Raw genomic sequence first — 12,491 nt, 5'->3', positions numbered from 1 at the left:
TCTTTCTTGTTACACACCCAATTTAGTCACTGTGACATAGCCCCTAAAGAGTCAGTAATTCCACTGAATTATTAAGTGGCAATGTGAGAAGCACTTCAGAGCTGTGAGACCATCACACACAAAGCTGTAGGTCTTGGCATCTGCAGGCCTGATCCCCTTACTCGGATTCTCACTCCTGGCATAAAGATGACCAGCTGATGGCCACCTGATGACTAGCGCATCACTCCTGGAACCTACATGAAGTTTGATATCCATGTGCCTCACAGTTTTACCTTCTCGTGTACAACTATCTGTGGTTCAAGTTTGGCTATGAAACAGTTACTTAATTCTCCAAACACATCTTGTCCCCTGGTGTTCTGCTTCAGAGCCATCTTCACCTTCCGTGCAGAAAGGTACTACAGCTGATTTTCCATATGGAAGAAGGAATCATCCCTGAAAGCTGAAGGCAACGTTCCAAAGTGACATACAACTCCATGGATGTTTATGTTCTAGAACAACCCTACAGCAAACTCTATTTTTCCTCAACTAAAAAAGAAAAGTTGTTTTCCACTTTAGATTTAAGCAAGGATTTCTCAAAGTAAATTAAAAACATTAGAATGCAGACCATTCTCAAAATGTCTTCCTTAGAAAGCAGTGAGGTTCGGGTCACAATTTGCCTGGTGGCTGGCGAATGCCAGCTAGGAAAATCTATTTCAATAGATCTCTATATAACTAATGGGGGTAGGGGAGTGTGGGGGATGGGATAGACGTGTTGTTTAAAAGATGAAAACAACTAGATGTTTTAAGATCAACTTAAGGGCTGGACATATGGCTCAGTGGTAAGAACACTGACTGCTCTTCCAGAGGACCAGGGTTCAATTCTCATCACCCACAAGGCAGTTCACAATGGTCACTCCAGGATCCAACACCCTTCCACAGACATACATATAGGCAAAACACGAATAAAATAAAATTAAATAAATTTTAAAAAATCAACTTAGTTTAAATTTTAAAATTTATTTTGCCAATTTGTACAGAAAAGAAAAATTATTGCAGCCATGATTTAATGCAGACTTCATCTAAATACTCAGGTTTTTATTAGATGAAAATTGGTAGTGGGTTCTTTAAGTTTATATTATGTCAGATCCATTCACAAGATTATCTTTGGTTTATGCAGCCTGTAAACGCAGCAACAATGGGTATGACTTTCTCTCTGGCTCAATAGCAGCTGCTTCCTTCTTTCAGGCTTGCCATCATTTCCCTGCTACTTACTCTACCTCCCTCTGAGAAAACATCCCTCCCATTTGAGTCTTCCGTATGGCAATTACATGCCAAATGCAGCACCTTCTCCTTATATAATAGGAGGTAGAGACTTTGACCAAAACAGTTTGATATTTCCAATCATTATAGACTATGTGTCCCCTCTCTTTAAGCCTTCCTAACAAACAGGATGTATTTCCAATTGAAAGCCTGCGTTTATCTGAAGCAGGTGAAACTTAACTGCTCAATCACACTCCTATACTTGAACAAAATGTTCCACTTCTGATGCATCGGAGAAACTAAATTCCCTTTTACATTTTGGGGAGCAAAAGCAGGGCTTGGGGTCTCCACCTTCTGCTTTAACTTTCTAATCTTGAAGCCCAATTAAACAAGAGTTAAACTGTTATAATGTATTGTTACATAATAAAAGTTTCCTGTAGGCATTTACAAACACTTCCCAAAATCCTCCACATTGTTACTGTAGGCGAATTAAACCTCTAAATTAGAAGGTTCACTGATTACAGACATACCTGAAAAACAATGTAGCAACTAGAAGACACAACCTTTCATTTCATCTAGCTTGGGTAACTAAAATGCCTGCAGACTTTTCAATGCCCTTGGTGCATGCAAAATAGGGGTTGGAAGACAGGAGATTGGTTGGACAACTGACTTCTATTTTACTGAATCCGATACAAAAATAACCAAATGCAGGTTGGTGCCTGCAACCCTCAAAGCAAACAGTGTGGAATGAAAGTCCACAGGACATGCTTAGAAACAGCCAGAAACACTTCCTTCAGACATTGTTCTTGCTTTCACATTGCCATTTTCCACAGCTGTTTCTCAGGTGTCAGAAATGAAGATACTTCCATGCAATACACTCCATCTAAAAAGGGATGAATTCTACTTTCTCAAAAACAAAGCCTTAACCTCGGTTATGGGAAAACACATGTCAAAATTTTGCCTTTCTGTGTTGACTGACCAAAACAATGTATACTAGCTATTATTAATTTTATACATATATGCCAATCTTTAAAAGTTGTAGGAGTCTGCTTTTTGTTCAGTGAAACTCGGTGACAAAGAGAAAAATGACCCCTTCCACTAATAAATTACATCTTGAAATATACATGGCTGTGATGTCCCCGAGTTACTTGCAGTGGTAACTTACACGCCCCGAATTTCACTGTACCAGACAGTTCTATCTGTCCCATCGCTGGCCAAACACTGCTGCTCTGTTTCTATTCATTATGTATTATACAAGGCCTAAACACAGCCCAGTATGACGAGGGAAAATACTCCGATCCTTATGACAGCAGTGATGTATTCAAGATTTCTCGCAGTACAGCCCGGACCTGGAGCACTAAAACGCATTTTCTGATACAGCTAAAATATGTTGGCTGCAAGCTCGTCACTCAAGAACATGCGGCCCTGTCTCTGCGGGTATTCAGAAAATCCTAGTTAAAAAAAAAAATGCGCTATCCAAACCTTGGAAAAGCAAACTTGCCAAGAACCTTGTGCAACGATCAATAACCTTGGCTACACTGACACCCAAATTCACGGTCCTGGAGACCAATGCAGCAAAAACCCAGAACCATAGCTGAGCCCCAAGAAACTACCGCGCTCCCTTCTCCGCCGCCCCCTGCCACAAGGAGAGAAGCGGAGGCAGGAGAGTGAAGGAGGCTCACCAGCTCTGAAGATGCTCCGTGACCTCTGGCTGCGCGGGGAAAGCAGGGCCGAGAAGGCGCTAGTGCGGCCGCGGCCCGTGCGGACTCTGTCCCTGGTGCATTCCTTGCATTCCAGCACAATCTGTCGCCAGCCTACGAGCTGGCAGCGCGCGTCGCCCGTTGGACACACACACACACACCTGCCTATCACGACGCCCGGAGCAACCGCGGCGCCTCCGCTGCCTGCGCTCGCGGGGTGTCGCACTCAGCCACCACACCGCTAAATCCCGGCCCCGCCGCCGGTCCCCTCGTTTCCTAAGGAGTAGGGGGGGACAGGGACCCCCCGATCCTCCGATGGGTGCAGCGGCCCCGCTCCAACTCCTGGCAGCGCGAGGAGGCAGGGCGGTGCGGGAGGGCGGCCCGTAGCCTTGGAGCTGGGGCGCCCGCGAGGGAGGAGCGTGCGGTTTGCTGCCGCGAGCTGGGAGCCCTGGACCCGCCGGGCGGTCGCCACGAGCACCAGTACGGCTCCAAGAGCCAGGGCGATACGTGGGGGCGGGCGTGGGAGGCAGCGGTAAGCGGTTGCTTCTGAGGAACGAGGGACGGACCTACAGACGGCCGGCTCCCGGAGCGACTGCGCGCGGGAGCCGCGGGGCTCAAGTTCGGGAAGCGGTGGCGCGGTGCCGGAGGAGAAGCGGCCGCACCGAGCCGTGCGGGGCAAAGTTGTGCGCCGCCCGGGGCGGGGAAGGAGGGGGAGAGGCAGGCGGGATGGCGGAGCACGCGGCGGGGACGGAACGACCCGGGCCAGCGAGCCGCGGGGGGCGCCCGGCCGTCGCCAGGTCCCGGCTCGGCGCGCTCAGGGCAGCTCGCGCCCCGGGAGCCCCGCGCCCGCCCTCCCGCCAGCGCCGCGCACTTACTTTCCAGCTCAGGGGGAGGTCATCGTCGCTCCAGGAACCAGGGACATCCGCGCCGAAGGGGTCGCCGCTGCGGCACCGGGGCAAACTGGCCCGAAGTGCGGCCACCGCGCCGCTGCCCGTCCCTCCCTCCCCACCCGCCCCCTCCCCCGAAGAGGCTCTCCCACCACCCCGGTGGCGGCGGCAGCTCGCCTCTACCCCGTGCCCATAGTGCCGCCGCCGCGGCCAGCGTCCACGCGCACTCAGCCCCGGAGCCACTCAGACTGCTCGGAGGCCGCCGCCCCGCCGCCAGCCCGCCCGGCCAGTCCCGGCACCCGGGAACGTCAGCACGCCGTCGTCCCCGGGCAAGCTGCGCGCCCGCCCCATTGGGCGGAAGGAGAGGGCCGGCCCTCCCCATTGGCCCGGCCCTCATATTGAACGAGCCAATGGGAGCTGCGGTTTCAGGTCGCCATGGAGACCGATGCTGTTAAGAGCGAGAGGGCCAGGAGAAGGTGGGGAGCGAAGATGAAGGTGTCTGTGGCCTCCGGCGCGGGAGGGAGCGGGGGGGGAAGGGGTGCTAGGGGATTCCCGAGCTAGGGCTCTGGAATCGGGCGGGCCTTGCTTTTGACTGTTGCCAGGACTGTGCATGGTAGGACTTGTCCCTGGCGTCAAAGGCAGAAACAACCGAGCCCCTGGACTCCTGCTTTACATTGAGAGAGTTCAGGAGTGGGCGTTTCATTTTTGTCCTGCATCTGGGGAGCCTGCAAGGCTGTGCCCTTTGACCTTTGACATCTGTGCAGCCCGGTGAGTTCCTCTCCATTCCTCAAACCTCTGCTTCTTCCTGACGTCACAGGGTCACTTGCACTCTTCCAACCACTCCCCCTTCCCTGAACAGGATATTTCATCGGATTTTGGGGTCTTCAAGGCTATAACCCCCGCCCCCCAAGGGAAACAGGATTTCTTATGCAAGGTATTTTGGTAAAGAAACTGGATGGGATTGTGCCCCCCCCCAAAATCAACCCACAACAGAATGAATTAGTTCTCTGCTTCCCAAAGCACCAAGTCACTGATCTCTCCCATCCCTCTTGTTCTGTGTGTTTTCTGCACTGAGCCTGGCAGGTGCAGGTTCTTTCCAGTATTTCACGGGCTGGAGCAGTGCCAGATTCAATCCTGATGATTTTGCAAGAGAAAAGGAGAAATAGATTACAAATGATTAATTTTTTTTACTTTCTATTTTCCAGATTATTTCTAAATTTGATAAAGAAATGATGAATTGGGACATGGAATCAGTACTCACCCAAAATCTTTACCCTTTAGTAATGAGTGCTCTACTTACACTTAAATCATTTTGTGCTAGTTTGCTTGTACTAATTATTTTTGATGAGTGATGTTCATAATTAGATACTACCCATTAATCTGGAACTTTTAGACATGATACTACTTTTAAACGTATTTTTTTAAAAAGATCACTCTAACGTGTAGGCACTGATATATTCATCTTCCATCTTTTGGTGACTTTGTTATTTTTCATAATATCCTTTTTAGTTTAAAAATCATGTTTATGCTACTTTCCCTCAAAATAAGGGACCATATATTAGTTTTTTCTTGTTATATTGTATGGGGAAATAATAGGAATTTTGAAATTACAAATATTTTATTGAGAAGCAGATTACTGTGTGTGCAAGCGATATGTATCTAACTTTCAGTCTGAATTTTAATTGGATAGTATGTTTTGCTGTTGGTTTTGTGGTATAAAATATGTCCTAAGAAATGTTAATATGGCACCTTGCTTGGGAAAAAAATATCTTCTTAGTACTTATTGTAAACTCGAATTTAATTGACTGTCCTACGCAGGGACAAATGTGTGGAACAAAATGCGTAAGCATGTGAACATATCACTTAAATATATTAGAATTAGGGTGGAGGCAGAGGACAGTAAGGTTGAAGGTATCTCATGGCTTATCATTCGGAAAATTAGCAGCTTTTGAGTTTTTCTTGGTTTTGTTGTTTTCTTAATGTGTGTTTCTTCATAGGAGAATAGAAAAAGGCAAAATTCGAAGGTTGATAAATATAAGACATTTTAAATATATAGTCAAGATACCAATAATTTACTTTTTAATTTAAATAATACAGAATGAATGGAAGATATGCCTAGTCAAATGCAAAACTGGGTGTCTCACTTTTTTCTTTGTCAAAAGAAGAAAAGCAGAACCAATTTTGCTTCTAATGATCATTTTCTTTTGTATTTTTCTCAAAACATATATCTGTCAAGTATTTTCATATTGTTTTTATGTGTGCAATTTACATGTCATTTCCATTGTCAGTCATTAAAATGTTGCTGAAACCCAACAGGAGTAATGGACTCCCTAAATCAGTTGTCATTCAACATTATCTTTTTCTTGTTATATTTAGTGGAGAAATGTTTTGAACTTTTATTGCTAAGCAATGATGGTTAAATTAAGAAAACACTTTGTTCCACTAAGAGTTGATGCTACTCAGAACCTGCCTGGCTCCTACATTCCAGGATTGTGATAACCATCTCATACTCCAGTGGTGCAACTAAACACACAGTACTCTTGTGAACAGGATATTTCTCTGCCAGTTATACTTTCTCAGATTACCTTTTATACCCTCTCCTCCCAAACTTCTCCCTTAGCCTCCCAATATCTGGCCTTTTATGGAACTGTGTTGCTTATCCTCCCTCCCTCTCTGCTGGCCTTTCCTTTCACCAAGAAACAGAACCAATGGGAGACCTCTACTTTTTCTTCCCAGATGCTTTGACTCTTGAAGTAGTTCTGAAGATGGTTCTGTCTCTGCAAAATCACAAGTCATTTTGCTAAGTTCTCACATATAACAATGTCTTTTGGACCAGGAGTGGGGTACATGCCTATAAGTACAATACATGGGTGCTGGAGGTGGTAGGATTAGAAGCTAATACTCATCCTTGTGTCCATAGCAAGTTTCAGGCCAGCCTTGACTACATAAGATCCTGGCTCAAAACAAACAAACACAAGTTTGCTTAAAATTTGGCAGGATTTGTAGTCATCTGGGAAGGGGGGGCCTGTTTTATATATAAACATATTTTTTAAGTTTTTATTTTTTATGTGAATAAATTTATTATCTAGAAGACTTTCATATTCAGAGTCTTACCACATTTCAAATGAGAAACATAAGGCAATGAGAGCTAGACTGACCAATGATACATCATCAATAAGGAATAAATCATAACTATCCCTGACATGCTGATTATAGGGCTTAATTCTTTTTTAAGAATTTTTTTGTTTGTTTTGGTTTTTTTTTTTTGAGACAACATTTCTCTTTGTAACAGCTCTGGCTGTCCTGGAACTCACTCAGTAGACTAGGCTGGCCTCAAATTCACAGAGATTCTCCTGCCTCTGCCTCCCAAGTGCTGGGATTACAGATGTGCACCACCACCACCCAGCCAAAATACTTTTTATTTAAAACAATTTTAAATTTAAATATATTTTGATTATATTCTTCCCCTCCCCCAAGTCCTTCCAGATCCTCTCTCCCTCCCTGCTCACCCAACTTTAATTTCTTTCTTGAGAAGTCAATATAACAACAAAACCCTCCCAAACCAAGAAAATTAAACACCCCCAAACAAAAAACAGAAGTTCTATTAAACTGTAACTAAATAAAAGCACACAAAAATACTTTAGAGTCTATTATATGTTGACCAGCTACTCCTGGGCATGAGATTTACCCTGGAGTGGTTGGTATACCCAGTGTTACTCCATTGGAGAAAACTGATTTTCCTGCTCCCAGGAGGTATGACAGTTCAGCTGTTATCTTTACCCTAGTGGCTAGGTTTCCATTCATTCATTTTTCAAACTATAACAAAATAAAAAATAATGAGATAAAACAAAATTTATCACATTGTAGTTGGGCAAGACAAACCAACAGAAGGAAAAGAGCCCAAGAGAAGGCACAAGAATCAGAGACCCACTCCTTCCCACACTCAGGAATCCCAGAAAAACATACGTGCAGTAGTTGGAAGTCAGCTTCTGTAAGGATGTGGGAAGATCTGTCTACCTGGATGTAATCTGTACCACGTGTCAGCTGGGCTCTGCACTAAATGAAAAGGGGAGACAAGCATCCTGTATCCTCTGCTCCTGGCTGCATGTCACATCAGCTGTCTGCAGCACCTGCTGCATGCAGTGACTTCCCTGGACTGGGGCTACAACCTGAAACTGTGAGCCAGAGTAACCCCCTTTCCCCTGAGCTACTTTTGTCACGAATTTTAGAACAGCAATAGAATAAAAACCTAAGAACCCCCCAATTCCAGGCTCTCCTAGAGGAAGGAACCTTTGTCAGGCAGCATGAGGAGCCTTAGAAATGCAAATGGACTGCTTAGGCAGAGAGGAGCTGTATGTTAAAGGTCTGGCTGCTGGGTAGCAGGGGTAGAAAGAAGAGGGCCGCTGTTTTGGCTGATGGTGGACAAAATTTAAAAAGAATCAAGAGGCTGGCTGACTTCACCTCAGGGTCAGAAAAGCAAAGAGCAGAACCCCAAGGAGATTCCCAGTACCAGTGCAGAAAATGAACCCAAACCTTACGAAGGCCATATTGTCATATTAGCTCATGATAATTCCTGAAAATTGTCCTTTTGAAAAGCACCATGGGAAGGACAGACTAGAAGATGCCTCTGATATCTCTACAGTAGGTAGGAGCAGTGGAAACAAAAACTCGGAAAATACACCAGCCCCCGTAGCTTTTATTATTGAATGTTTAAACAAGTAGGCAGGTGGCGAATGAGGAAAAGAACTGCAGTGCTGAGCCTGGGGACAATGGCTAGGGCTGGAAAATAGCTCAGGTGGTTTCAGGATCTGCTGTGCCTCACCTTCAGCTACATCATCTGAAGTATGCAAATCCTTCATTACCCTAAAGACCCAACTGGGCTTCCTAGCCCGGTCCCCGACCCCCAGTCCTCAGGCTGACTTCTGCCTTAGTATATTATTGTGGCACTTGACATTTTACCCCCTGGTGTAGTTGTTTCTGAGTGAACATTTTCCCCAAGAGGATATGTGTCCTAGCACGTCCAAGACTATCCCTTGGAGCGCCTGGGGCCCCTGAAGTATGCCCCACAGTAAGAGAAGCCTACGTTCATCAGTCATTATTGTCCTTACAGGAAGCTGATTTCCAACTATGACAAATAGGAATCAGTAGTGTTGGGAGGTAACTAGAAAAAAAATGTAAATAGTCAGTGTGGAAAATGAGAATCTATGCAGAGTAGAGATTTCTCCTCTGTAGTCCTCAAAGACAGCAAGGCCTTGGAAACATGCATGAGATGAAGTGCATTCCTGTCCCTTCTTCAAAACTCAGGCTGTAGAACCCTGCTTATTAGGGAAATAGAGCAAGCCATTGGAACACAACTCAAAGATGTTTAAGTAAGAGTCACTTAATTTTCGCCTTCCAATGAAGCTCCAAAGTTGTGCTGTCTCTCAACACGAGATAAGATCATTAGAATTTAATAATTTCACAAAGTCAGAACATCATCAAACATTTGGTATGTCTAACAGACAGTAGTTGTTATGTCTGATGATCAGGTGTTCCAGACCTGTCCCCACAGCCTTTGAAGGAGACAAGCCCACATGACTCATGATCCTCTGTGCCCCCCCAACAACCTGATGTGGGGCTGATAGGATGTAGCCCAGCCACTGGCTGTTTACCAGTGACTGTAATGGCATCAGCCAGAGTCTTCTGGCAACGTGGCACTTACACAGCATGTTGTCTGCCTTGGTCCTCTTGTTACCTCAGCTGCTATTTATTGAAGGAGACTCAGTTTGTTACCTCAAAATATCACCTAGGGGCTGGAGAGCTAGCTCAGTGGTTAAGAGCATTTATTGGTCTAACAGAGGACCTGAATTGGGTACCCAGCACTGTGTCTAACAGCTAACTATAAACAGTAACTCCGTTAGTCCCTTCAAGCATCAGAACTCAAATGCACATTGCCTCTGACACACACGCATAAATAAAAATAAAATAATTTTTTGTTTTTTTTTCTTTTTAAAGATTTTTATTTATTCATTATGTATACAGTGGTCTGGCTGCATGTCTGCCTCCATGCCAGAAGAGGGCACCAGATCTCATTACAAATGGTTGTGAACCACCATGTGGTTGCTGGGAATTGAACCCAGGACCTCTGGAAGAACAGCCAATGCTCTTAACATCTGAGACATCTCTCCAGTCCCTTGTTTTTTTTTTTTCAAGACAGAGTTTCTCTGTAAGAAGCCCTGGCTCTCCTGGAACTAGATTTGTAGACCAGACTGGCTTTGAACTCACAGAGATCTCTGCCTCTGGAGCCTCCACGCCTGGCTCCAATTTTTTGTTTTTGTTTTTAAATAGGTCACTTGAACACAGCCTTTGCTCTAAGCTCTGGTTCTGTGAGCAATGGTGGGAGGCACAGATCAACAGAGCCAGCAGCAGACTAAGATCCTCTTTTCCCCCTTAGAAATCTTCAAGTAGGCAGCTAAACAAAACTGAACGTGCCAGGCGTCTGAGCTGGCTTGGCAGTCCGGGTACCTGCTGTCAAGTCTGACAGCCTGAGTTCAATCCCTGGAGCTCACAGTAGGGGGAGAGACCCAATTCCTGGAAGGTGACCTCTGTACTTGTGCCATGACACACAATGATAGCAAACAGGATATGTATTTTTAAACACTCAGACAATTTTAGGAAGCAAGGATGCTGTGTTTAGCAAAACTGTCCTTCAAAACTGACCGTGACAGTCCTCATAGATGGACCTATGTTGAGAATGCACACACAGCAACTAGCTTTGTGTGACACTTGGAGAAAGAATGATCAGACAAGGGCAGGGAACCACTAGAAGCCACCTTTGGAAAGCAGAGTGCTGATGTTTGGATCTGAACTATTGCCCCACTCTGTTAAGGACTGTTCCCAGAGTAGCGCTGTTGCCCGGTGGCGGTAACACACCTTTGAAAGGGGTTGTAGAGTTGTGGGGTTCCAGTCTTCTAACTCTTGGCTCCCAGGCCTCCTGTGCTCCCTACCATGACACTGACGCAGGTCCCAAGGGGCCAAACCACTGGGGACTAAAAACACGCCCCCCCAAAAAAAGATTCCTCTTTAGAAGCTGATGATGCTAAATACTCATTGTGGCATCTGAAAGCCGATTAACATAATATAGCTCTTTAATAGGTGCCATCCCGGGATAGCAAATGATCATTAACCATGACGTGATTACGGGTGATCATTAAATATGAATCTGCTGTTTTGGAGTTTTGGAAGTTTTTCCTAAAGGAAATGTCAGAAAATAAGACCCCTCATTCTTAACTCTAGGGCGGGCTCTCTCTCTCTCTCTCTCTCTCTCTCTCTCTCTCTCTCTCTCTCTCTCTCTCTCTCTCTCTCTCGTCTCTCTCTCTGTCTCTCTCTCTCTCTCTGCTCTCCTGACTTTGCCCTTACAAGGCCCTTGTGTAGCTTGTTACAGCTTTGTACATCTGTGAAGTTGGACAGAGAGAGTGCGTGAACAGCACTTGCTAGTACACTGTCTGTCATAAACCAGCATAAATCTGGAGTCAGAAACTGGCTGCGGGGGAGATGGGGGTGGGCACACAGACAAACAGATGCAGAAAAGTCAGTGATAAGAAAACAACATAAATTTATAATAAAATGCTCAGTAAACTAGCAGTAGAAGAGAATTCCCTCCATGTACTAAGGAACACATGTGAAAACCTGCAGCCATCGCTGTGTTCATGACGGAAAGACTAACTTGTTCCCCCTAAGATTGAGAGTAGAGTCTATGGCCATGCACAGTGTGTACATCTCATCTTGAAAACAGAGAAAAAAAAGACTTAGTAACAATTGGAGAACTGGAGAGGGGCATCCACAGGCATCCTTACTGTTCAGCACTGTGCTCCATATTCTAGCCAGTGTAATAAGCAGGCAATAAAATCTACAGGCATATAGATTGGAAAGGAAAAGAAGCTAAAGCTACCTACCTTAGTTCACAAATGCCATGATCCTGTCCATAGAATATCCTAGAAAATACACATGCATGCACTATAACTAATTGATGAACTTAGTAATGTCACAAAATGTAATCATTATATAAAACCAGTTACATTCCATATGCTTGGCACTAGCTATCTGAATATCAACAAAAAATCCTACTCATAACATCATTATTCACAACATTAAATGCAATATTTATACGTGCATTTTCAAAGTAAAGCATAATACCTTTGATCTATACATTCAATATGATCCCTTTCAAAATTCCAGCAAGCATTGTTGCAGCAATTGATCATCTTAAGATGGAAACACAGAGAAACAAACTACCTAACCAATTTCTGTGGAAAGAACAAAGAGTAATTACAATATTTCATTGTAAATCTTACTATAAAGCTACAACAGTAAATGCCATATTGGCATGATAGCCCTGTAGATCAATGAGAAAGCAGGCCCAAAAATTAGCCTTTACATTGTGGTCAGTTCGTTTCAACAAAGATGCCAAGACAGATAGATCAATAGGGAGAGTCTTTTCAAGAAATGCTGTTGGGACAATGATATTGAATATCCATATGCACAGCAATGAACCCAAACTCTTAACTCTCACTGTACAGAAAAGTGCTTATGCAATATCCACCACACACCCACGTGTGAGAGCTGGAAACTGTAAGACTTCTGGCAGAAGAGTAGAAAACCTTTGTGACCTTGCTTTTGGCAAAGC

At 44.8% G+C, this 12,491-nt stretch overlaps 2 protein-coding genes across 24 annotated transcripts in view; one reads left to right on the top strand and one right to left on the bottom strand.

Annotated features, from left to right (window-relative positions):
- The window catches only part of Pkp4 (plakophilin 4), a 204,532-nt gene extending 200,575 nt beyond the window's left edge, over positions 1-3,957 (bottom strand). For 11 of the 16 annotated variants that reach the window (XM_013112624.3, XM_013112626.3, XM_013112631.3 and 8 more), the window contains exon 1: positions 3,815-3,956. The gene's annotated coding sequence lies outside the window, so the exon portion shown is untranslated. Of the gene's footprint in view, positions 1-2,921; positions 3,049-3,814 lie in introns of those variants that run through there. The other 5 variants (XM_013112630.3, XM_040745384.1, XM_021226564.2 and 2 more) reach the window with 3 other exon arrangements.
- A 398-nt stretch (positions 3,958-4,355) lies between these two features.
- Positions 4,356-12,491, top strand: part of Ccdc148 (coiled-coil domain containing 148) — a 261,051-nt gene continuing 252,915 nt past the window's right edge. For 4 of the 8 annotated variants that reach the window (XM_040745389.1, XM_040745390.1, XM_040745388.1 and 1 more), the window contains exon 1: positions 4,356-4,594. The gene's annotated coding sequence lies outside the window, so the exon portion shown is untranslated. The remainder of the gene's footprint in view (positions 4,595-12,491) is intronic. The other 4 variants (XM_040745397.1, XM_040745394.1, XM_040745396.1 and 1 more) reach the window with 1 other exon arrangement.

The sequence above is a fragment of the Mesocricetus auratus genome, unplaced genomic scaffold (assembly GCF_017639785.1).
Source record: "Mesocricetus auratus isolate SY011 unplaced genomic scaffold, BCM_Maur_2.0 Super-Scaffold_100004, whole genome shotgun sequence".
NCBI lineage: Eukaryota > Metazoa > Chordata > Mammalia > Rodentia > Cricetidae > Mesocricetus > Mesocricetus auratus.
This window is presented reverse-complemented; position numbering and strand designations above follow the sequence as displayed.